A 27,103-nucleotide genomic window follows, 5' to 3' on the forward strand; every position below is an offset into this window, starting at 1 on the left:
CATCAAACTTCTCAGAGCTAAAGGAGGAATTACGTACCCAGCACAAAGAAACTAAAAATCTTGAAAAAAGAGTGGAAGAATTGATAGCTAGAATAATTAATGCAGAGAAGGTCATAAACGAAATGACAGAGATGAAAACCATGACATGAGAAATACGTGACAAATCCACAAGCTTCAGTAACCGACTTGATCAACTGGAAGAAAGAGTATCAGCGATTGAGGATCAAATGAATGAAATGAAGCGAGAAGAGAAACCAAAAGAAAAAAAGAAGAAAAAGAAATGAACAAAGCCTGCAAGAAGTATGGGATTATGTAAAAAGACCAAATCTACGTCTGATTGGGGTGCCTGAAAGTGAGGGGGAAAATGGAACCAAGTTGGAAAACACTCTTCAGGATATCATCCAGGAGAACTTCCCCAACCTAGTAGGGCAGGCCAACATTCAAATTCAGGAAATACAGAGAACACCACAAAGATACTCCTCGAGAAGAGCAACTCCAAGACACATAATTGCCAGATTCACCAAAGTTGAAATGAAGGAAAAAATCTTAAGGGCAGCCAGAGAGAAAGGTCGGGTTACCCACAAAGGGAAGCCCATCAGACTAACAGCAGACCTCTCGGCAGAAACTCTACAAGCCAGAAGAGAGTGGGGGCCAATATTCAACGTTCTTAAAGAAAAGAATTTTAAACCCAGAATTTCATATCCAGCCAAACTAAGTTTCATCAGTGAAGGAGAAATAAAATTCTTTACAGATAAGCAAATGCTTAGAGATTTTGTCACCACCAGGCCTGCCTTACAAGAGACCCTGAAGGAAGCCCTAAGCATGGAAAGGAACAACCGGTACCAGCCATTGCAAAAACATGCCAAAATGTAAAGACCATCGAGGCTAGGAAGAAACTGCATCAAATAACGAGCAAAATAACCAGTTAATATCATAATGGCAGGATCAAGTTCACACATAACAATATTAACCTTAAATGTTAATGGACTAAATGCTGCAATTAAAAGACACAGACTGGCAAACTGGATAAAGAGTCAAGACCCATCAGTCTGCTGTATTCAGGAGACCCATCTCACATGCAGAGACATACATAGGCTCAAAATAAAGGGATGGAGGAAGATCTACCAAGCAAATGGAGAACAAAAAAAAGCAGGGGTTGCAATCCTAGTCTCTGATAAAACAGACTTTAAACCATCAAAGATCAAAAGAGACAAAGAAGGCCATTACATCATGGTAAAGGGATCAATTCAACAGGAAGAGCTAACTATCCTAATATATATGCACCCAATACAGGAGCACCCAGATTCATAAAGCAAGTCCTTAGAGACTTACAAAGAGACTTAGACTCCCATACAATAATAATGGGAGACTTCAACACTCCACTGTCAACATTAGACAGATCAATGAGACAGAAAGTTAACAAGGATATCCAGGAATTGAACTCATCTCTGCACCAAGCGGACCTAATAGAGAGACATCTATAGAACTCTCCACCCCAAATCAACAGAATATACATTCTTCTCAGCACCACATCGCACTTATTCCAAAATTGACCACATAATTGGAAGTAAAGCACTCCTTAGCAAACGTAAAAGAACAGAAATTATAACAAACTGTCTCTCAGACCACAGTGCAATCAAACTAGAACTCAGGACTAAGAAACTCAATCAAAACCGCTCAACTACATGGAAACTGAACAACCTGCTCCTGAATGACTACTGGGTACATAAGAAAATGAAGGCAGAAATAAAGATGTTCTTTGAAACCAATGAGAACAAAGATACAACATACCAGAATCTCTGGGACACATTTAAAGCAGTGTGTAGAGGGAAATTTATAGCACTAAATGCCCACAAGAGAAAGCTGGAAAGATCTAAAATTGACACTCTAACATCACAATTAAAAGAACTGGAGAAGCAAGAGCAAACACATTCAAAAGCTAGCAGAAGGCAAGAAATAACTAAGATCAGAGCAGAACTGAAGGAGATAGAGACACAAAAAACCCTCCAAAAAATCAATGAATCCAGGAGTTGGTTTTTTGAAAAGATCAACAAAATTGACAGACCGCTAGCAAGATTAATAAAGAAGAAAAGAGAGAGGAATCAAATAGACGCAATAAAAAATGATAAAGGGGATATCACCACCGACCCCACAGAAATACAAACTACCATCAGAGAATACTATAAACACCTCTACGCAAATCAACTAGAAAATCTAGAAGAAATGGATAATTTCCTGGACACGTACACTCTTCCAAGACTAAACCAGGAAGAAGTTGAATCCCTGAATAGACCAATAGCAGCCTCTGAAATTGAGGCAACAATTAATAGCCTGCCCACCAAAAAAAGCCCAGGACCAGATGGATTCACAGCTGAATTCTACCAGAGGTACAAGGAGGAGCTGGTACCATTCCTTCTGAAACTATTCCAATCAATAGAAAAAGAGGGAATCCTCCCTAACTCATTTTATGAGGCCAACATCATCCTGATACCAAAGCCTGGCAGAGACACAACAAAAAAAGAGAATTTTAGACCAATCTCCCTGATGAACATCGATGCAAAAATCCTCAATAAAATACTGGCAAACCAGATTCAGCAGCACATCAAAAAGCTTATCCACCATGATCAAGTGGGCTTCATCCCTGGGATGCAAGGCTGGTTCAACATTCGCAAATCAATAAACGTAATCCAGCATATAAACAGAACCAAAGACAAGAACCACATGATTATCTCAATAGATGCACAAAAGGCTTTTGACAAAATTCAACAGCCCTTCATGCTAAAAACGCTCAATAAATTCGGTATTGATGGAACGTACCTCAAAATAATAAGAGCTATTTATGACAAACCCACAGCCAATATCATACTGAATGGGCAAAAACTGGAAAAATTCCCTTTGAAAACTGGCACAAGACAGGGATGCCCTCTCTCACCACTCCTATTCAACATAGTGTTGGAAGTTCTGGCTAGGGCAATCAGGCAAGAGAAAGAAATAAAGGGAATCCAGTTAGGAAAAGAAGAAGTCAAATTGTCCCTGTTTGCAGATGACATGATTGTATATTTAGAAAACCCCATCGTCTCAGCCCAAAATCTTCTTAAGCTGATAAGCAACTTCAGCAAAGTCTCAGGATACAAAATTAATGTGCAAAAATCACAAGCATTCTTATACACCAGTAACAGACAAACAGAAGGCCAAATCATGAATGAACTTCCATTCACAATTGCTTCAAAGAGAATAAAATACCTAGGAATCCAACTTACAAGGGATGTGAAGGACCTCTTCAAGGAGAACTACAAACCACTGCTCAGTGAAATAAAAGAAGACACAAAAAAATGGAAGAACATACCATGCTCATGGATAGGAAGAATCAATATCGTGAAAATGGCCATACTGCCCAAGGTTATTTATAGATTCAATGCCATCCCCATCAAGCTACCAATGAGTTTCTTCACCGAATTGGAAAAAACTGCTTTAAAGTTCATATGGAACCAAAAAAGAGCCCGTATTGCCAAGACAATCCTAAGTCAAAAGGACAAAGCCGGAGGCGTCACGCTACCTGACTTCAAACTATACTACAAGGCTACAGTAACCAAAACAGCATGGTACTGGTACCAAAACAGAGATATAGACCAATGGAACAGAACAGAGTCCTCAGAAATAATACCACACATCTACAGCCATCTGATCTTTGACAAACCTGAGAGAAACAAGAAATGGGGAAAGGACTCCCTATTTAATAAATGGTGCTGGGAAAATTGGCTAGCCATAAGTAGAGAGCTGAAACTGGATCCTTTCCTTACTCTATACAAAGATTAATTCAAGATGGATTAGAGACTTAAATGTTAGACCTAATACCATAAAAACCCTAGAAGACAACCTAGGTAGTACCATTCAGGACATAGGCATGGGCAAGGACTTCATGTCTAAAACACCAAAAGCAACGGCAGCAAAAGCCAAAATTGACAAATGGGATATGATTAAACTAAAGAGCTTCTGCACAGCAAAAGATACTACCATCAGAGTGAACAGGCAACCTACAGAATGGGACAAAATTTTTGCAATCTACTCATCTGACAAAGGGCTAATATCCAGAATCTACAAAGAACTCAAACAAATTTATAAGAAAAAAAAAAACAACCCCATCAAAAAGTGGGCAAAGGATATGAACAGACATTTCTCAAAAGAAGACATTCATACAGCCAACAGACACATGAAAAAATGCTCATCATCACTGGCCATCAGAGAAATGCAAATCAAAACCACAATGAGATACCATCTCACACCAGTTAGAATGGCAATCATTAAAAAGTCAGGAAACAACAGGTGCTGGAGAGGATGTGGAGAAATAGGAACACTTTTACACTATTGGTGGGATTGTAAACTAGTTCATCCATTATGGAAAACAGTATGGCAATTCCTCAAGGATCTAGATCTAGATGTACCATGTGACCCAGCCATCCCACTACTGGGTATATACCCAAAGGATTATAAATCATGCTGCTACAAAGACACATGCACACGTATGTTTATTGCGGCACTATTCACAATAGCAAAGACTTGGAATCAACCCAAATGTCCATCTGTGACAGACTGGATTAAGAAAATGTGGCACATATACACCATGGAATATTATGCAGCCATAAAAAAGGATGAGTTTGCGTCCTTTTTAGGGACATGGATGCAGCTGGAAACCATCATTCTTAGCAAACTATCACAAGAACAGAAAACCAAACACCGCATGTTCTCACTCATAGGTGGGAACTGAACAATGACATCACTTGGACTCGGGAAGGGGAACATCACACATCAGGGCCTATCATGGGGAGGGGGGAGGGGGGAGGGATTGCATTGGGAGTTATACCTGATGTAAATGACGAATTGATGGGTGCTGACGAGTTGATGGGTGCAGCACACCAACATGGCACAAGTATACATGTGTAACAAACCTGCATGTTATGCACATGTACCCTAGAACTTAAAGTATAATAAAAAAAAAAAAGAAAAAAGAAAATGTCAGACATAAATGGATGCATGTTTTATGACAAATGTGACACTGCCAAGTAGTGGGAGAGAGGCCAAGCTTTTCAGTGACCGGTGCTGGGTCAATTGGCCATCTATATGGAAAAAAAAATGAAGCTTGATCCCGACCTCACACCATTCACAACATCAATTTCAGGGGAATTGTAGACATACATGTTAAAGACAAAATGTAAAACTTCTAGAAAGTAGAGAATGACTTCATGCCTTCAGAGCAGTAGACAGATTCTTCAACATGGCACAGGAAGTGGTGGCCATACCAAAAGGACTGATGAAATCAACTCCATTGAAATTTAAATTCTTTCTGTCAAAAGACATTCATAGGAGAGTAAAAAGGCAGGTTACAGAGTGGGGAAAGATACTTTGCCCACATAAAACTACAAGAGAGCCTACTTTTTCCCCCTAGAATAAACACAACTAAAAATATGATAAAAACTAACAACTCAATATAAAATGAGCAAAGCCAGGTACTTCACAATAAGAATGTTCCAATAGCCAATAAATATATAAAAGATGCTGAATTTTATCAATAATCAGGAAAATAAAAATTAAAGTTATAATGAAATAACCACAGCACCCCAACTAGATTGGCTGAAGTTTAAAATTTTGACAATACCAAGAGTTGACAGAAATGTGAAGAAATTTTGACAATACCAAGAGTTGACAGGAATTCTTCTACCTGGCTGATGGGAGTGTAAAATGGTACAACCACTTTAGAAAAGTATTTGGCAGTATCTATCATAGTTAAACATACTTCTACCCCCATGATCCAGCAATTCCTCTCCTAGGCATACACCCAACAGAAATACTTACTTATATGAACCTAAAGACCTGCTGATGAATGCATCATAGCATTCATCAAATGCTATTCAAACCGGCCCCAAACTGAGAACAACCCAAATGTCCATCCACTGTAGAATGGATCGATAATTTAGGAGACACTTACAAAGTGGAATACTATGCCATAATGAGAAAAAAAACAAATACAGCTACACACAGTGACCTGAGTAATTCACACACATAATGTTCTGTGAAAGAAGCCAGACACAGAAGAATGCATATTACGTGACTCCATTTATATGATGTTCAAAGTCCAGCATGTGTAGGTGATAAAACTCAAAAGAAAAGCAAGAAATGGCTATCATAAAATGCAGGACGGTGACTGTGTTTGAACAGGAGGGAGGAGTAGTGATTAGCAGTGGCCCAAGGCAGGGTTCTGGGGAGCTAGAAATGTTCTATTTCTTCACTTGATGATTGCTTTTTGATAAATTATTGAACTGCGCATTTTAATTTTCATGTGAATTTTATCCATACGCAATGGGCTCTCTCTCTGTGTGTGGAATTTCACAATAAGAAGTTTAAAAGAACATCTTCCAGGGCACTAAACGGAAGGAAATTTGCAACCAGGTGCTAAGGAAGCGTCCAGGCAGGAGAGTGAGATAGCATTGTAAGAAAGCCAGAAGGATGAAGCCTCGTTCCATCCAGGTGCCAAATGCCCTGTACATCTTAGACTTAGAAATAAAATTCAGAAGACAGGGTTGATGCAGACATGCACATTAGCATGTTTGTAGATTAGAAAATGAACTCATATAGTTTTCTGCCTGAAAGTCAGCCTGACCTGGCTGCATGGTGTGGCTTTGCCACTCAGTGTGCATGGAAGAGTTTTCAGACAAATAAGTGAGCAGAATCTACGCTCCAAAGTTTTGATGAGATTTTATTTAAAGCACATGGTAAGCATACAGCATGCTAGAAATTACCTTTGCAACTATTTACACTTAGGATAAAACATTCAGATGCCAACTGGAAGCGTTTGTGTGGGGGACGTGGTTTCCAAAATTCTCTTAGGGTCTATGTGAACCCCAAATACCAAGAGTACTTTCTTTTTGTTTCTTTGTCTGTTTGTTTGAGACAGAGTCTTACACTGTCAACCAGGCTGGAGTGCAGTGGCACGCTCTTGGCTCACTGCAACCCCCGCCTCCCAGGTTCAAGAGATTCTCCTGCCTCAGCCTCCTGAGTAGCTGGGACTACAGGCGCCCATCACCATGCCCAGCTAATTTTTGTATTATTAATAGAGACAGGGTTTTTGCCATTTTGCCCAGGCTGGTCTCAAACTCCTGACCTCAGGTGACCCACCCTCCTCGGCCTCCCAAAGTGCTGGGATTACAGGTGTGAGCCACCGCGCCAGGCCAGAAGAGCTCTTTCTTAACGGGGGTGTGAGTAGACTCTGACAAGCGAAGACAAGCAGGACGGGCACTCATGGGGGAGGAACAGCACAGGCAAAGGCCTGGGAGCCAAGCTGTGCACCGTGCTGAGGATTTGTGGAGGAAGAAGAGCAGGTGTCCGATGTGCAGGGAGCCCTGAGGGCCTCAGTGGGGGAGCAGGAAGAGGCTCAGGAGAGGGAGGAGGAGCCCAGTGGATTCAGCAAGAGGAGAAGGAGAGAGGCCGGAGCCTTTGGAGGAACAGGTGGCTGAGCAGGTGTGGAAGAAGAAAGCAAAGAAAGGGGCTTCTCTGGTCCCCTGTTGTGTGCGGCTGCAGCTCTTCAAAAGACCCCACAAAGCAGGCCCCTATCCTAGCAGCTGCCTTGAAAGGGCTTTGTGCCCACCCATCTGCCACCATCCTCCACCCCATCCCCTATGATCGCCAGGGTCTCCCAGCAACACAGGCACTGTCCTCACCAGATGGGGGTCGGGGAGGGGAAAGCCACCGTGCCACCCAACCTGGGGACAGAGACTGAGCAGGAGACTTCACACAGCAGGCCCTGGGCCACTCTGTCCTTTATATCTCTTCTCAGCAAAATGCCAATACGAAAGATAATAGTTAAATTTTTAAAAAATTCGAATAGTGCCCGGGTGGAAGAAAGATTGAAGTGATGTTGCACGCTCAGTCAGTCTCTACTGCAGCCAGTTTGCTGTGGGTTCTAGTCATCCCCTTACCTCTTCACAAACTTCCCCAGGAGAAAATAGCCAGGGCTTCAGTCAACCAACCTGGGTGTGTACCCTTCTGTGCTCCTGCTGTGTGACCTCAGGCAAGTGCTTTACCTCTCTGAGCCTCATTTCCTCACCTGCTAAATGGGGCTAGGAATAGCACCGATCTCAGAACATTCCACACTGTGAATCCCCTTTCCCCACTCCTCCCTCACCAAAGTTGAAGTCAGTGAGTGTGTCCCATAGGGAGGAAAGTTGGCCACTGACCACTGTCCTCCCCCACTCAGAGGGGAGCTGGGGTCCCTGCCCTAAGTAAGGGTGCTACGTGGAGTGAGACAAATGAATCAGCATGATGTGTGGGTGGGGGTGGCCGCTCCAGCCAGGGTGGTCAGAGAAGGCCTCTTTGCAAACGGGGACCTGTGAGGGGATCCGTGAGGGGACGAGAAGGAAGCCAGGTGGGTGTGTGAGGAAGGGTACACCAGGCAGAGGGGACTGCATGAGCTGGGAGGTGTCTTCTCAAATGACCTTGGTATTACCTGAGGGAAGGGTGGTGGCCAAGCTGAGAAATTTCACCCAGATCTTTCTGCACCCAAAGTCCTTGACCCTGAAGTGTCCCCAGCTGAAGCTGATGGCCAGCCTCACCATAACTGGAGGTTGAAGTGCTCCTCCCTCCCTGGAAGACTGTGGGAAAGAGGGAAAAGGTAGCTCAGAAGAAGTCTTGCCCAGCCCTGTCCTGGGGCCTCCCTAGCTCCCTCTGTTTCCCTATCTGTCCAGTCTCCCAGCCTCCCCTGAGCTGGCCCCTGGGGAAGGGGCTCTAGAACGAATGCTCCTCTGGCCCACCCTGGCCACTCTGAGCCACTGTCAGAGAGTGGAGCTCCTGCCCAGCTCAGCTGGGGGGCAAAGCCCTCCGCGGTCTAATTTCCTGGCCTCAGATGCCCCAGTTAAGGCCTTGAACCAGGGTTGTGAAATGGCCCAAGATCAGTTGCTGCATATTAGTGAGTGAATGAATGCAAGAAAGAAGGAGTAACTGAATGAATGAATGAATGAATGATGGAGTAACTGAATGAATGCAAGGAATGCCCAGGCAGACAGCTAGTATGGAGAGTGCAGGCTGGCAGGAGGCTCAGGGGAGAAGGTCAGAGGGGGACGAAGGCCGGGGCCAGGCTCAGCCAGGCCACCTTCATTCAGCCTCGCCTCCCAGGCCTCTGTGCCATCTGTAAAATGGACTCATCTGGGTCTCTCCGAGCAGTGAGCACCTCACCCTCCTTCTGGCTGTCTTCTGGCCACTGGCCAAAGGCAGTCAGGCTCTGAAGGCCCTGCCCCCACTAGAACCAGGGAAGACCCTGGGATGAGCAGATCCGCTAATAGCGCAGATCTCACTTCTGAGCATCACCACTTCCAGCCTCTCAGCAGCCTGCAAGGTGGGCCTCACTGTCCCTGTCTTCTAGGGGTAGAAGGAACCACCTGGACCCAGCGTCCTAGCACAAGGTTACACAGGGGAACAGAGTCAGAGTCAAGCAGGGGATTGGGACTCCAAAGACCTGCCTTGCAGAGGGACCTGATGATAGGCGTGCACTGAGTGTGTGAATTTATTCAGCAGCTGCTGACCCTGAAGCGAGGCCCCGTGGCCTCAAATCCTTTCCCAGGCAAAGCTCTTCCACAGCCAGATCTCCGTGGATCTGCTCTGCTGCTCAGCCTGAGGTGGGGGTGGGAAACGTGGGGGGTGATATTTCAGGACCCATTACATGAAAGCAGACTGAGGATCCCCCTATTTTTAGCAAACAAGCTGTGCATACCTGTTTCTTCCCAACTGGGAGCAAAAGCTCAGATAAACATCCGCTCACACCAGCCCAATAATTCCTTAAATAAATTCCTGAAATAAAAGCAGATACATTTTGGCATCCCCTGTGCTCAAAATATATGCTCCCTGGATTTTTAATATCACAGGAGGTCTGCATAAATTTAACCTGAGTGCATCAACTATTGACTGTCGCATTACATGAATCACCATTTGGGGCGACAGGATAAGGGGAACAGATCCGCGAGCTCAATGGGTGTGGGAAGACTGTGCTCAATCCTAGTGGTCTGTGTGAGGGATCCCAGCTCTCCTGATGCCCTAGGGAAGAGACAGCAGTCATAGTGAGATCTACAGCACCGGGCCGAGCTTCCTGGATCCATTCCCTCAGGGCCAGAGTCCTCGCTCCATGGCATGGCCCTGGTTGAGTCCCCCCAGTGGTGTCCCCTTGCTCTGTGGATAGAAGTCCACTTTCTGACCTGCCCACATGGCCCCCTGTGACCTGGCCCCTGTGGACCTCTTGCCCGTCTCCCACCACCCTGGCCTGTGTTCACTTTGGTCCTGCCACACCCGCCTTTTTCTGCTCTTTAAGCAACACTGAGCTTCACCCAGCCTCAGGGCCTTTGCACCTGCCATCCCCCTGCCTGAGGGTTTTCCCCAGATCTCCAAAGTAGCTTCATCTTACCACTAGGGGCTCAGCTCAAGTGTGACCTTTTTCAAGGGGCCTCAGACTAGATAGATTTAAGCTTCCTGCTCCTTCTCCCTCCAGCATGGGGTTATCTCAGCCCTCTGCTTTATTTTCTTCAAAGACTCTGAAACTATATTGATACGGTTACCCATGTATTGTCTTCCTTCCCACTGGAAGGTCAGCAACATGACAGGCATCTCATCTGCCTTGTTCACATATGTATCTTTGGAGCCTAAGTGCACACAGTGGGTGCTCCATAAATATCTGTTAAATATACAAATGAATGGTTCCTCACAGCAACTCTCATCAAAGCTCTGCTCTTTCTCGATTTTAGAGAGAAGAAACAGGCTCAGAGAAGTTCAGTGACTTGCCCAAGGTCACAACAGCCCAGTCGTAGGCATCCTGCCTGGCCCCATGAGGCCCCAGCGTGGGTCTGGGGCTGGGAACCCAGCACTGAGCCCACACCCTCCTTTGCTCCTCAGTAAGAAACCCTAATGGGACAAGGAAGGAAAGGCTGAATGTTCTCCTAATTAACTAGTGCGGGGGTTGCCAGGCAGCAAGGACAGGACTTTGATCCCAGCCCATGGGTGATGGGACAAGAACTCCACCCACACAGATGATTGTGCCATTCGGGCCAGCAGCTGTGACTAGCAGCTCACCTGAGCTTGTTGTCATAAAGTCAAGTTATTACAGGGCACCGCTGGGGCCATAAAGGGCATTGGAATGAAAGTGGGAGGAGAGGAGCCCTTTAAGAAATTTCCAAGCCAACTCCCAAAGCCTCTCACCAGCTCAGAGAGAGTGTAGCTCACACTGATGGGGCTCCTGCGGTGCCAAACACCACTGAGGTGCTTTCCTTCCATTCCCCTCAAATCCTCCCAGTGGCCGTGGGAGGCAGGCATGGTCACGGCACTTCATAACCCAAGACGCTGTTTGTTGTAAAGGGCATTCTGATCTCACACAGGTCGAAATGCAAACCCATGTGTCTTGTAGAATTGACAAAACAAAAACGTATTCTCATCTCACAAAGATGATCCTGCTCCGAGCGGACCAGTGATGACCCCCAACAGTGGTCCTCCAGACCGCTTAGTATATATAGCTCCCTCTCCTCTCCATGGTGCTTTCAGCCTCCAGCCTCTGTGCAGGCTTGTTCCTTCTACCTGGAGTGCCCTTTCTGGTCATCCACTCCACTTCAGCCTGGTGAATTACAGTCCACCTTCCCCTACCCAGCCCAGACACAACCCCCTCTGTGGCTCTCCCAGCTTCAGTTCTCAGTAGGAGGAACTCCTGTTTGCAGCGTGACCCAGAAAGGGGTTAATAAGTTCTCCAAGGAGAGCAACTGAGTCCGTCTGCAGCAACATAGATAGAATCCCGTCTGTCTGCAGCATTGTAGATAGAATCACCCTGAGGGTTTCTTCCTGTGTCAGGGCCTCTCAGGCCTCAATGGGCATACGAGTCACGAGGGGCCGTGCATTTGAAATGCAGACTCCCTGGCCCTGCCCTAGAGATCCTGATTCTGTAGGTGTGGGCAAGGCCCTGGAATCTGCATTTTGACAACCCCATCCTGTGATTCCGTTGTCGGGAATGCTGCAAAGTGCTACTCTAAGCCTTAGAGTCGAAGTTTGTGGCCGGACGCAGTGGCTCATGCCTGTAATCTCAGCACTTTGGGAGGCTGAGGCGGGTGGATCACCTGAGTTCAGGAGTTCGAGACCAGCCTGGCCAACTTGGTGAAACCCCGTTGCTACTAAAAATACAAAAAAATTAGTCAGGCAAGTTGGTGGGCTACTCTGGAGGCTGAGGCAGGCAGAATCACTTAAGCCTGGGAGGCGGAGGTTGCAGTGAGCCGAGATCGCGCCGTTGCACTCCAGCCTAGACAACAAGAGCGAAACTCCATCTCAAAAAAAAAAAAAAAAAAAAAAAAAAATCATCTTGATCAGCAGGACGGGCCTGAAGGAGTCTCTGAAAAATGCCCAATTAGTGCCCTTCTGGTTGTAAAGCGGGAAAGCAGTACAATAGCAAGCACACCAGCCCAAATGCTTCTTAGCAGATCGCACAGTTGCACCCAGGCTGGCTACCTTTTCATTTCCACTCGAGTTCAAACTCGTTTTCCTGTTCCCACAGCCCTTCGATTTGTGCTTGCTGCAGGTTGCGAGGCAGCTGAGAACCCAGCCCTCTTTGGGCACTAGTGTACAGGTCTGCAGTGTAGGCGTGGGTTGTTCATCATTCTGCATGTTCCCAAGGGCTACAAAGGGGCAGCTCTAATGATGGGGTTCTAGGCACTGTTGCAAGCTGCTGGTTGTAGGTGCAGGGGTGGGCAGTGCTTCTGTGTACATTCCTAGCACTTAGCGGGTAGTCTAGCAATGGCTTATAGAAAAACCAAAGGGCCTGGGCCTCACTCCTGAGCTCTCCTTTTTACAGCCTTGCTTGATGTTCTTATGGCTCCTCAAACATCCTTTGTCCCAAACACGAGGCTGGAGAGGGCAGTGAGAGCCTGGCTGCTGAGAGGCCCTGGTCCTGACAGGTCTGACGGAGGATGATGGGAGCTGGAGAGGGATTTTGAGCAAGTGACAAATGAATTGAAGGACAGAGAGGAAGGAGACCTGTTCCCCCATGAGCAGGCTGCTGCGATGTCACATCTATCTATCTGGCACTCACGAAGTGCCCACTGATGAATGAAGGCAGGCCCCGGCCCTCAGGGGGCCCACAGCTCTGCCATGGCAGCAGCCAGGGGGAGTGGCAGGCTGTGGCCGGGTGGACATGCACTTCGTCCTGCTCTTTCAGGAAGCACAAGTTTATTTTCCAACGAACTGACAGTGAGGCTGAGAGAATCTGCCCACTAGAACCTCAATTTTTGCTCCACTTCTTGGAGGCTGGTGACCTAGAGCAGCTCGTTTCTCAGCTTCCACCTCCAACTCGTGCCTCTATAAAATGGGTATCAAATACCACCTGGCTCTCAGGCCTGTTGGGGGGTGTGAGCATGTCTGGAATGTGGGGAAGTGGCCTGTAAGGGTTACAGGTGGGGACTATGTCAGGGGCCCTGGTAGGAATAATGAAAGGGACCAACATTTCTTACAAGTCTCTGAAAGAGCATGGGTGCAGGTGCAATAGAGCGATAGTGGAGAAGACTGATTTTCCTTGTGGCTGCACTGCGTATCTGTTGTCCTAGTGCCTTCTGTCTTCCCAGCATCTGATCCAGGCAGCTTCTCCAAACTTAAAGCTAACCCGTCGCACACAAAACCTCTCCCCTCCACAGCACCTAGAGTGCCGTTCACACAAATCCAATCATCTCACACTTATGCTTACAACACTTCAGTGACTCCCTATCATCCTGGGATCAAACCCCAGTTCCCATCTGTGGCCCACTGAGCTTGACTTGGCCTGACCTCTGTTCATCTTCCGACTTTCTCTCTCCACTCTTGGTTCTGTCTCTGCAGGCACCTGGTCTTTCCCATCTCTCCTCCTTTGTCCAGGTAGCATCCTGAAGACCTCGAGGAAGCAGTGCCTTTACCTCCCTTCCCTTCCCTCCCCACTTGCTCCAACCTCATGGATCCCTCTCCACTTGTTTTTTTTTTTTTAATTTTTTTTTGTTTGTTTTGTTTTTTTAGATGGAATCTTGCTCTGTCACCTAGGCTTGAGTGCAGTGGTGGGATCTCAGCTTACTATAACCTCCACCTCTTGGGTTCAAGCGATTCCCCTGCCCGAGTCTCCCAACTAGCTGGGATTACAGGCACCCGCCACCACACCTGGCTAATTTTTGTATTTTTAGTAGAGACAGGGTTTCACCATATAGGCCAGGCTGTTCTCGAACTCCTGACCTCATGATCTGCCTGCCTCAGCCTCCCAAAGTGCTGGGATTACAGGCGTGAGCCATGGTGTCCTGCCTCCATTTGTTCTTAGTGGCAGCTTTCATGGGTCCCAGTGTGCATTTATTCACGAGCTTATTTGGTTCTTGCCTTTTCCCCTAGTGTGTGAGCTCATGCAGGTAGTGGCCACAACCATCTACTAAGGTCTGCATGTTGGTGTCCCCCAGCAATTCCTCTGTTGGAATCCTAGTTCTCGATGTGATGGTATTAAGAGGTGGGACCTTTGGAAGGTGATTAGACCATGAATGATTTGCGTCCTTATAAAAGGGACCCCAGAGAGCTGCCTTACACCTTCCACTGTGTGAGGACATAGCAAGAAGGTGCCATCTCTGAAACCAGAAAGCAGATCCTCCCCAGACGTGGAATCTGCTGGCGCCTTGATCTTGGACCTCCCAGCCTCCAGAACTGAGAGCAATAAATGTCTGTTGTTGTGAGCCACCCAGTCTCTGGTATTTTGTTATGGCAGCCCAAACCAACTAAGACAGCGTCTGTTCACTGCTATGTCCTTGGCTTCTACCACAGAGCCAGCACACAGTAGGTGCTCAGCAAATGAACAAAGGAATGGATGGATGAAGCACAGAAGTCATTAGGTAAGAAGGACCTACTGTGTGCACAGAGCTGAGTTAAGCAGAGTGAGATGAAGGTGAGGAAAGACCATCTTCGGCTCACTGGGCTAGTGTTTCCAGAAAGGACTCATTTAGCTTCCTGCATCCCCCAGAGGAGGAGACCCCTACTCCATTTCTGAGTCAGGGCTTCTGGGCCCCATTCCTTGGCCCAGACACAACTTGCTGTGTGACCTGGGCAAGTCCCTTGGGCTCCCTGGGCCTCATCCCTCACCTGTGAAATAATCATACCTACCTTTGCGTTGTTGAGGATGAAGAGAGTGATTGGAGGCAGTGGCAGGCCCTAGGCCTGACGCATAGCACGTGTTCAACAAGCGTTCCTTCCCTTCTTAGCAAACAAGATGTAATTCAGTCTGTCAGAACATGTTTCTCATAGGATTTTTATCTGTAGTCACACTAGCTAGCAGGCTTTAAAAACCACATTAATACCATATTTTAAAAGCTGTTCTTAGAGGAGAAAATGAAGGGAAGGGAGGAAGACTTTTTTTTTTTTTAGTGCCTCAGTTTAATTTTTTTTGTTTACCTATTTATTATAAAAGACATTACAAAGCACATAGATGAAGAGCCAGATGATGAGAATGATAGAGCAAGATGTGGAGTGGGGGATACAGAGCCTCCCTACTCTCTCTGTGCGTCCCACTATCCCAGCCTCGCCATGTGTTCAGCAACCCAGAAGCTCCTCAGTTTAATTTTTAACAGAAAAGAAACGTGCTGGGGACCCCACGGACTGCGGCTCCTCCCACACGAACCCTACACCCAAGGCAGGACTCTCCTTATGTCATGTGTGCCCCCGCACAATCTGGGAAGACACGAGGTTGCTGGGTGGAGCTGCTCGGAGAGGGCTTCTGGGCCGCAGTCGCCAGGCAGGGGACAGAACGCCCGGGGTCCTGGCTGCCGGCCCAACCCCACCTTGAGGCCGAGGAGCCCGAGGGCCCAGCTGCGCCAGAACTCGGGTCCCAAACCCCAAAGTCGCCTGCAGGGAGCTTGGGGTCCTGCCACAGCCGGTTCCGGCCGTTTCCAACTAGCCCTGCCGGGTCTCAGGTAGCTGGCCCGGAACACTCACCATTTCCAGGCTTCCAGGTGTCCTGGCTTGGGAGGAAGACATTTCTTTATGAATTCGATTTAGTGGGAAATGATGGTTTGAGTTAGGAAATTCTGTTTTTGTTGTTGTTGTTGTTGTTTGTTTGTTTATTTTTTGAGATGGGGTTTTACTCTTGTTGCCCAGGCTGGAATGCAGTGGCATGATCTTGGCTCACTGCAACCTCCGCCTCCCGGGTTCAAGCAATTCTCCTGCCTCAGTGTTCTGAGTAGCTGGGATTACTGGGACCCACCACCATGCCTGGCTAATTTTGGCATTTTTAGTAGAGACAGGGTTTCATCATGTTGGCCAGGCTGGTCTTGAACTCCTGCCCTCAGTGCATCCTCCTGCCTCAGCCTCCCAAAGTGCTGGGATTATAAGCGTGAGCCACCACGCCTGGCTGAGTTAGGAAATTCTGTTTGGGTCCAGTCACAGGAACTGTGAGGAAGGCACGATGGGAATGACCAGGGGCCCAGGGCCCGCTGGTACTGCTCGAGATACAGGGAGGCAGCCGAGCTCCCCTGGGCCTGCAGTCCCACGGTGAGGGGCACCCCAGGTATTAACTGTGTCCCTAGGAGGTATCTGTGGAAAAATAGCCAGTGTGGGTCCCTAGGGGAATAAAATAGGGGTGGGGAGACACACGGGCGTGTGTGGGTGTGTGCAGGGGGGGATTTTGTGTTAAACCTATGAAGTATAAACCTTCTCTACCTGAAAGAAACTGATAGAATCGGGGAAAGGGGAGCAGAAAGAAAACAGTAAGGGTTTGTTTTTCCAGGGCTTGGGTGAGACTGTGAGTCAGTGGGCGGATCAGGACGGGAGAGCTCCAGCTGGAGCCGCTCAGAGCAGCCCTGGGTCTCTCAGGGAGACTCACGGGGGTGGCCTCAGGCTGGAACGCGCCCCTCTGCGTTCCTCCCACGCCCCCAGCGCAACTCAGCTCCCCAGGAAGCTCTACTGACCGCCTCCTGCTTCAGCGCTGATGTCATACAAAGGGAGCACCCACTGCGTGCCACACAGCGTGCTGTGACAGTCACTTAGCCCCAGTGTCTCACTGAATCCTCCTAACAGCCCAAAAGGTAGGGAATAGTATTCTCCTTTTATAGATGAAGACGCTGAGGCTCAGAGAAGTTACTTGTCCGAAGCAGCACAGAAAGTCAGTGGCGGGGCTTCTGGGGGCTGTAGAAACTTTCCACGGACAATACGTAGTAAAAGCCCTTTTGACCCCAGTTGCTCCGCTATTACAAACTGAGGCAAGGAATATACTTGGGCATCAACATCTCAGCTCTAAGGCTATCCTGGGCAGCATTCTTCCTAACAGTGAAAAACTAGAAGCCACATTTCAACCACAGGGGGTTTGTTAAATAAACTCCAGCGATGGAATACTACACAGCCACTAAAAATGGTGGACGGATGTGGCTTGCTGATGTGGAAAGCATTCACGAACAGCAGAGACAAGGTTTGAAGTTTCAAGATTCCATTCCTGGCTTACCCACTCCCTAGCTTTCAGGCCTCGGGCAACAGGTTAACACTTTCTTGATTTTAAAATGGGGATAGATCAAGCGTTAAAGAACTTTTGTAAGAATTGCAAGTGGATGAATTAATATGTATAAGCACTTAGATTAGCATCTGGCATGTAGTAAACAACTATGAACATTCACTATTAGATCTGGGATTTGAACAATGTCAGCTATTCTTTCTTCAGATGTTTCTTCTGTCCTTCACTCCTCTAATTACACGTATATTAAGCTGCTTGAAGTTGTCCCGTAGCTCACTGATGCGCCATCCAATTTTTTAAAAAAGTATCTTTGTGTTTTGTTTTGGATAATTTCTTTTGCTTTTTTTTTTTTTTTTTTTTTTTTGAGACAGAGTTTTGCTCTGTTGCCCAGGCTGGAGTGCAGTGGCTCAGGATCAATCTCAGCTCACTGCAACCTCCACCTTCTGGGTTCAAGTGATTCTCCTGCCTCAGCCTCCCGAGTAGCTGACACTACAGGCACCCGCCACCATGCCTGGCTAATTTTTTGTGTTTTAAGTAGAAATGGGGTTTCACCATGTTGGCCAGGCTGGTCTTGAACTCCTGACCTCAAGTGATCCACCTGCCTTGGCCTCCTGAAGTGCTGGGATTACAGGTGTGAGCCACTGCGCCCGTCCTATTTTGGATCATTTCTATTGCTACGTCTTCAAGTTCACTAATATTTTCTTGTGCTGTTAATCCCATCCAATGTACCTTCTCACACAGGAAGTTTTCATTTCTAGAAGTTTGGGAGTTTTTTTTGTTATGAAATTTCTTTTTAAATTTTTAATTGACAAATACAATTGTATGATTTATGAGGTAGAACATGATGTTTTCATATATGTATGCATTGTAGAATGACTAAATCAAGCTAATTAATACATGCATTACTGCACATATTTTTTGTGCTGAAAACACTTAAAATAGACTCTTAGCTATTTTCAAGCATAGGATGTATTGTTATTAACTGTAGTTACCATGACATACAATAGATCTCTTGAACTTATTCTTCCTGTTGAACTGAAATTTTGTGTCCTTTGACCCACATCTCCCCACTTCCTCCATCCTTCAGCCTCTGCTAACCACCCTTCTACTTTCTGCTTCTATGAGTTTGGCCTTTTTAGATTTCACATATAAGTGAGAGTATGTGGTATTTGTCCTCCTGTGCCTGGCGTATTTCACTTATCATAATGTCTTCTAGGTCCATCTATGTTGTCGAAAATGATAGGATTTCCTTTTTTTAAAATGCTGAATAGTATTCTATTGTGTATATACACCACATTTTCTTTATCCATTCATCAGTGGATGGACACTTAGGTTGATTCCATAGTTTGAGTATTTTGAATCATGCTACGATGAATATGGCAGTGCAGATATCTCTTAACATACTGACTTCATTCTCTCCTGTAGGTTGTCTCTTCAGTCTGTGGATTGTTTTCTCTGGTGTTCAGAAGCTTTTTGGTTTGATGTAATCCCACATCTATTTTTTTTCTGTTGTCTATGCTTTTGAGATTATATTGAAAATATCACTGCCCAGACCAATGTTGTGGAGCTATCCCCCTGTGTTTTCTTCTTTTAGTTTAATAGTTTTATGTGTTACATTTAATTCATTTTGAGTTGATTTTTGTGCATGGTGAGAGATGAGGGTCCAATTTTATTCTTCTGCATGTGGATATCCAGTTTTCCCAATATCATTTATTAAAGAAACTGTCTTTCTTCATTGTGTGTTCTTGGCATCTTTGTCAAAAACCAATTGTCTGTAAAAGTGGAGGTTTAGGGGCCAGGCATAGTGGCTCATGCCTGTAATCCCAGCACTTTGGGAAGCCGAGGCAGGGGGATCACTTGAGGTCAGGAGTTCGAGACCAGCCTGGCCAACATGGTGAAACCCCATCTCTACTAAAAATACAAAAATTAGCCGGGTGTGGTGCATACATTTGTAACCAGCTACTTAGTAGCCTGAGGCACAAGAATCACTTGAACCCGGGAGGCAGAGGTGGCAGTGAACTGGGATTGCTTCACTGAACTCTAGTCTGGGTGACAGAATAAGACTCCATCTCAAAAAAAAAAAAAAAAACAAAAGTGTAGGTTTGTTTATGGATTCTTTATTCTGTTCCATTGATCTATGTGTCTGTTTTTATGCCAGTACCATGCTGTTTTGATTAATATAGCTTTGTAGTATATTTTGAAGTAAAGTAGTGTGATGCCTCCAGCTTTGTTCTTGCTCAAGATTGCTTTGGCTCTTTTGGGTCTTTGGTGGTCCCATATGAATTTTAGAACTGTCTTTCTGTATCTGTGAAAAATGTAACTGGAATTTTGATAGAGATTGCATTGAATCTGTCAATTACATTGGGTAGTATGGACATTTTAACAATATTAATTCTTCCCTTGTGTGAACATGAGATATCTTTCCATTTATTCACGTCACTTTCAGTTTCTTTCATCAATGTTTTATAGTTTTCAGTGTACAGGCCTTTCACCTCCTTGGTTAGATTTAGTACTAACTATTTTATTTCTTTTTGTAGCTATTGTCAATGAGATTGTTTTCTTGATTTGTTTTTCAGATAGCTTATTGTTAGCATATGGAAACACTACTGATTTTTGTATGTTGATTTTGTATCTTGTAACTTCACTGAATTCATTTATTCTAATAGATTTTTAGTGGACCTTTTGGGATTTTCTATATGAAGCCTCCGTGCCCTCATCAAGATTTGTCGTCTGCAACCAGAGATAGTTTTACTTCTTTCTTTTTGATTTGGATGCCTTTTCTTTCTTTCCCTTGCCTAATTGCTCTAACTAGAACTTCCAGTGCTACATTGAATAGAAGAAGTGAGAGTGGGCATCCTTGTCTTGTTCCAGATCTTAGAGGAAAAGCTTTCAACTTTTCACCATTGTGTATGGGGTCTAGAAGTTTATTTTATATCTTTCATGTCTCTAACTTTTCAAACACATGAAACACAGGTACAATAAATGTTTTAACATCATTATCTGCTAATTCTAATATCTGTGTCAGTTCTGGGTCAGTTTTTATTGATTGATTTTTCTCTTCATTGTAGTTATATTTTCCTGCCTCTTTGCATGTCTGGTCATTTTTTTTTTTTTTTTTTGTTAGATGTCAGACATTGTGAATCTTACCTTGTTGGGAACTGGATATTTTTAAAGTATTCCTGTGTTCTGGGACAAAGTTAAGTTACTTAGAAACAGTTTAATCCTTTCAAGTCTTGCTTTTAAAATGTAATAGGCTGGATCTGAGCAGAGTTTAGTGCAGGGCCAACTATTCTCGGCAGCTGAGGTAAGACTTTCGTTAGTATCCTATCTAACGTTCTGTCAATCATGAGGCTTTCCAGTCTGGCTGGGGAGAACAGGCGCTGGTCCTGGCCGTGTTTGAGCACCAGGTGCTGTTCCATCTAAGCCACGTGGGTGGCTCTTTCTCTGACTCAGATAGTTTCTTCACGTGCATGCACTGGTCAATGCTCAGCTGAATACTCAGGGGAGACCCTCCAAGTTTCCCTGGAGGTCTCTCTGTCTCTCTCTCTCTCCCTGAGCTGTCTCCTGTCCAAAACTCTGTTGTGTAAACTCTAGCAGCTTTAATCTCCTTGGCCTCTCAGCTCCGTCTCTTCAATCAGAGAGACTGTTGGGGTCTCCGTTGTACTCTGTGCTATGGCCTAGAAACTCTCTCCAGTCAGTAAGTAAGCTTGGCCTCGTTTGTTTCCTGATGTTCTAGGATTGCTCTTCTTTGTTGCCTCATGACCAGTATCTTGAAAACCAACCTTTTGTACATTTTGTCTGGCTTTGGGTTGTTTCAGATGGGAGGGTAAGTGCAGACTGTGCTGTTCTACTGTGGTCAGAAGCAGAAGTCCTGCATTAGCTGTTATTAATGAATGACACTAACCCCCACACTCTTATTGCCTTTTTCAGGGTCCAAGACCTTTGGAAATATGAGACACAGAGAGGTAAAGGTGGCATAGCTACTAAGTGATAGAGCCAGAATTAGCATTAGGCTTGGTTGACCCAAAGTTCCTTCTCTCTAATACAACTACAGCCTCTGGGCAGAGTGCTGGTCTGAACCAGGGTGGCTGAGAAGCGGGGCCAGGAGCTCGGGCTCATGGTTCCAGCCCTGAGGTCACACTCATCAGCTGCAGGGTGGGCTGGGACTGAAGGCCAAGCTGAGGCAGGACAAGGCTCTGGGGGCTCTGGCACCCACGTCAGTGGTCCTGCCTGCTTGCCCCATCTCCTGGACCCTGGTGTTTTGGGGGTCAAGGCTGGGGCCTTCCTGGCCTTAGCAATTAGGGTGGGGCTGCTCAGTGCAGATAACAAGCAGAGGCAAGGGCAGCGGAGGGACTGTGGGGTGGCCGCCCATGCCCACAGCTCCTCTAAGCCCTGCACGGCTGTGGTGTGAAGCGAAGGGAAGGAGGTCTGTCTCACTGAGCCTCCTCACTCATCTGTGTGCTGAGTGGGCAGATCTAGAAGGCCCTTTTGAGTGTTTGGGTTGAGGTCTTGGTCAAAACTATTGCTTCTTCCACTGAGACGCTACTATGTTTGCTACCAAAGAGATAACAGGGAAGGGATGAAAAAATGAATTGCCAAAGTCTGATGATTGTCACTAGCCTTGACCATCCTGCAAGAGTCCCTCAGTCTAAAAGGAAGGCATGTTCTTTCAGCAAAAGAGAACCTGCATCTACAGACAGACCTGGGCAACTGACCTTATATCCCTGGGCATCAGTTTCCTCAACTGTTTCTTGTTGTTAGAGAGAGAGTCTCACACTGTGGCCCAGGCTGGAGTGCAGTGGTGCAATCACGGCTCACTGCAGCCTCGACTTCCCAGTCTCAAGTGATCCTCCCACCTCAGCCCCTACCTAGTAGCTGGAACTACAGGCACATGCCACCATGCCTGGCTAAATTTTTTTAATTTTATTTTTTGTAGAGATGGGGTTTTGCTATGTTTCTCAGGCTGGTCTCAAACTCCTGGGCTCAACATTATCCTCCTGCCTCTATCTCCGAAGTAAACCATGGCACTCAGTCCTCAACTGTTAAATAGGAATCAGAGTTCTCAGTATGACTACAAGGATTAGTTACAATAACTTATGTCAGCTCTAACCCAGGTCTGCTCTGGAAGAGGTACCTAGGAGCTATCTGTGGAATGAATGAATGAATCAATCAATTACTGAATGAATACATGCACATTTGATCACAAAGCCATCCTGCCTGCTCACCCTCAAGGTTTGCAAATCTCAAGTCCTCCCCAAGGGATGCCTACGTCTTCTCAAGCCTGCCCCTCCCACCTGGTATCTATCCTCTCACCCTCACCCCAAGCCCATCCTTTTTCCCCAGGCACAGGAGGCTGATATTCCCTCACCTCAAATCTGTCTCAAGAAACTCACAATCATGGACCCAAGCAGCACTAACCTTTATTTGAACTCAACCATCTTACAGGCTTCCCCTTGGAACTCCGGGGGCTGGGAAGCTGTTTTCATGGTCCAGTGTTACTTAGTTCCCAATGGATGCTGCTGACCCGTTAGAACTGTGACCCTCATTCTTCCAACACACCCTGTCCCTCTCGAAAAAAAGACTTGGCATGTTAATTGGGTCGTTGTTTTTATTAAACAGAATGTTTCACTGACATGCAGAAAACCCAGAAAAGCATGAAGAAAATGAAACCCGAAGACAATAAATAAATAAAACTTTAAAAGTCCTTGGTAGTCTCAGAGATAAGCCCCTGCTCACATTTTAGTGTTTATACTTCCAGCCCTGTTTTCTGTGGCGGAGTTAGTAAGGAGCAGAGATATGTTTTAATGAGGGTAGTTTTTAAAAAGTTTACAGATAGCATGCTTGTAAGAAAGCCTTTCCAGTAAAAAGAATTTATAGTAAAAAGTAAGCTTATATAATATTTTGTTCCTGCCTGAGTTCTTCTCTTTTCGCTCCCTAGCAATAAGTGATGCTAATGTGTGCTTGTAGAGACTTCTAGAGAGTCTGTGTGTGTACAAGTGTGTGTGCATGTGCGTGTGCAGGCATATATGTGTGTTTGGTGTCAAAATGTGCCTGTGGTTCTGCAAATGCTTTCTTCACTTAGTGGCCCTCAAGAATGTTTTCCGTGTCAACCAAGAAACACTCCTCCCCAGTCTGATTTTTAATGGCCACACAATATTCTATGGGATGGGTGAACCTTCCTCTATTGAGTCAGTTTCCAACTGTGGGACGTTTTGGTTGTTACCAATTGTACATTCTTATGACCACCCAGGGTTGTTAAACTGGGACATGCTAGGCGCTCTCGGGGGAAGAACCCTGGTTTGCAGTGTTTGCTAATTTTCTTAGTGTGAATATTCCCACCATGACCGATTTCAAGCTACCAACATCATAGAAGCTGCCAACATGCCACCAAGAGATCACAGTCCTCGAGAGCCTGTGTGAGCTGGCCCCAGGACACCAAAACCCCACCAATGACCCTCTTCATAACTGTGTCCATAATTCTTTCCTTAATAAATTCCCCAGAGTGAAAGGGCTGTGTCAAAACATAGGCACAACCCCAAGGCTTTTGATGTGCAATACCCACTTGCTCTCCAGAAAGATGTTATCAATGTGTGCTCCACCAGCCTCGTGCAGTGCGAGAGATGCCTGTTTATCCCTCCCCACCCCTCCAACAATGGCTATTATCAGGGCTTTAAATTTTGCCCATCTGGTAGATAGAATACTAGTAGCTGCTTGCTGTTTTCATTTGCATCGTTTTTAGTGAATAACTGTTTATAAACTTACGGTCAAATGAAGTGTTATTTGGGCAACTTTAGGGACATTTCATGAAGCCCTTAGGGAGTATAGGTGTCCAGAAAGCAACTTTGGAATCATGGCTTTGATACACTGCTTTGCTCATTAATGAGATCAAATAGGAGATCCATTCCTCCACCAAACAGCATCAAAGCTTTTCCCAGAAGGCACCTTGAGGCATCACTCAATCCCATATTGTCATGCTTACCTCACCCCCATATCAACACCCCCTCCTACCTTTGTTTCCAGCAGGGACACCTGGAAATGCCACACCATGCACTTAGCATGCTGTGAGAAATGACACCAACTCAGACCTGCGCTTAGGCAAGGCCGAGCTGGGCAGCACAAAATATCCAAAGTGCTTTACAAATAAAGGAGACCTAGAGAGGTGGAAGGTCGGACAGAACTCAGTAGCTGTGGGATTTTGGACAAGTTGTTTCACCTCTCTGAGCCTCTGTGCCCTCATCTGCAAAATGAGGGCAAGGTGGGGTTGGGATAGTATGGCCCATGCAAGATTGTGGTAAGAATTAAATGAGCCAAAGCATTTTAAGTGCTTAGCATAGGGCCTAGCACATAGTAGGTGGGCAGTAGGTGACAATCATCATCATCATCATCATCACACTGTCAGAGTGCTTTGTAAAATGTAGGAATGGGAAGTAGTAACATCACATAAAATCCTTCATGCTTCCTCCAGCCCCTCTGCTCTGGACCAGGCAGGTCACCATGGACCTTGCACATCCAGCTCTAGTCAGTCTTCTCTGGGATGAACTGGACCCCTTTTGGATTATTTGGCCCCAGTGCCTTCATTTGACCAAATGCAACAACTTTTCTGAGAGCAGATCTAAAGCCTTCTTCCAGGAGCTTCCTCTATCAGGTCCTTTTTGACTTTGCAGGGGTTGGGACAAAAGTGTCCTGATGAGACTCCTGCCTTCTGTCCCTCCCGTCAATCTTCCCTCCCTGAGATGGCTTCATGAGTCTCCCAGCACACAGCCTGCCTGCTATCCATCCATCCATCCACCAACCCATCCATCCATCCATGCATCAATCTGTCCATCATCCATCCATCCATCCATCCATGCATCAACCTGTCCATCATCCATCCATCCATCCATCCATCCACCCACTCATCCTTCCAACAAATTGATTACTCATCTTATCCTTAGCTCTACAATACGGAATGACTGAAATCCATGCACTTGCCAGGAAGTCTAATTTCAAGCAAATTAAAAAACAAAACAAAACGCTCCATCCCCCTGACTGTCATGCTCTTGCTCCTGCTCATCTCTCTGATTTTGCCTGTTAACCACCCATCTATCATATTCCAGCAACTCAGTTGACTTGCAGCTCCTTGAACCCTCTAAGCTATTTATCTACTCGACCTTTCTCCATGCTCTTCCCTTGGCCTGGAAGCCTTTTGTCTCATCTCTTTGCTCTTCTTTAGTTTCCAGATTAAATGGTATTTCCTCCAGAGGGACTTGCATCACTCCAACCCAAACGAAATTATTCCCCCTTCGTTATGCTTCCTTTATAGACTTATTATAACACGTAAAGATGTATTTTCTTTGCATTTTTACTCACTTAATGTCTCTTTCTTCTGTAAGACTATAAGCTTCATGAAGATGGGGATTCTGCCTGCTATGTTCATGGCGGTGGGGCCAGAGCTTTGAGCCATGCCTGGTAGTGTATCCTCAAGATGAATTTGTTGAATGAATGAAGCAATATTTAGTCAAAACTCAGCTGAAAGAAATGGTATTGAGCAAGGATCGTGTGCGTCAAAGACAGGTTGTCCATCTTCCTTTCCAGATATTCTCCTATCCACCCCTAGGGGCAGCCAGATGAGAGCCCGTCGGGAGAAAGGACTCACCACAGGGACTACGGCTGAAACATGCTTTGGCAGGAAAGCACAAATATCTGGTGAGACAGGATAAGGACATGAAACCTCTGCTGCAACCACTGCAAGAATATTGGTTATTACACAGTGTCCACACTGTGAGAACATTGGTGAGATTCTTGTCTTAGAACTAGGAGATGAGTTAGAGCCCAGCTCTGAATTTAAACAATCTGTATTCCAATCCTTGTCCCACCAGTTGTATGATTGTGGGCAAGTTGTAAACTTTTCTTTTTCCATTAAGTGGGAATAATAATAGTCCCTGCCTTGTGTAGTTATATAAGGAGTAGTAAACACCAACTAGATGCTAGCTATTATTACAATTCTCTTGGGTAAATAGTTTGTTCAAATGGCATGATCATTGTGATTTGTATAATTGACCAAATTTCCATTTTCATGCTGGCTGCTAGGAAGCTCAACATCAATTCCATGGCAACCACAGCAAATATCTAGGAAATCAGGGGTTTTTTTGTGAATGGGTTTATTCATGGCTTCATTTATGCCTCAACTTTATCATTTGCTCCTTCTCTTATTCTGCTATTTATGTGTGTAGCTTGCTCTGCTATATTCATGACAGTGGGGCCAGAGCTTTGAGCCATGCCTGGCAGTGTGTATCCTCAAAATGAATTTGTTGAATGAATGAAGCAATATTTAGTCAAAACTCAGCTGAAAGAAACGGTATTGAGCAAGGATTGTGTGTGTCAAAGACAGGTTGTCCATCTTCCTTTCCAAATATTCTATCCACCCCTGGGGGCCACAAGTAGATGCAAAGGCCAAGAGAAGAGCATGGAGAAAGGCCGAGTAGAGAAATAACTTAGAGGTTTCAAGGAGCTACAAGTCAACTGAGTTGCTGGAAAATGATAGATGGGTGGTTAACAGGTGAAATCAGAGAGATGAGCAGGAGCAAGAGTGATAGTCAGGGGGATGGAGGGTTTTGTTTTGCTTTT

The sequence above is a fragment of the Piliocolobus tephrosceles genome, chromosome 4 (genome assembly GCF_002776525.5).
Source record: "Piliocolobus tephrosceles isolate RC106 chromosome 4, ASM277652v3, whole genome shotgun sequence".
NCBI lineage: Eukaryota > Metazoa > Chordata > Mammalia > Primates > Cercopithecidae > Piliocolobus > Piliocolobus tephrosceles.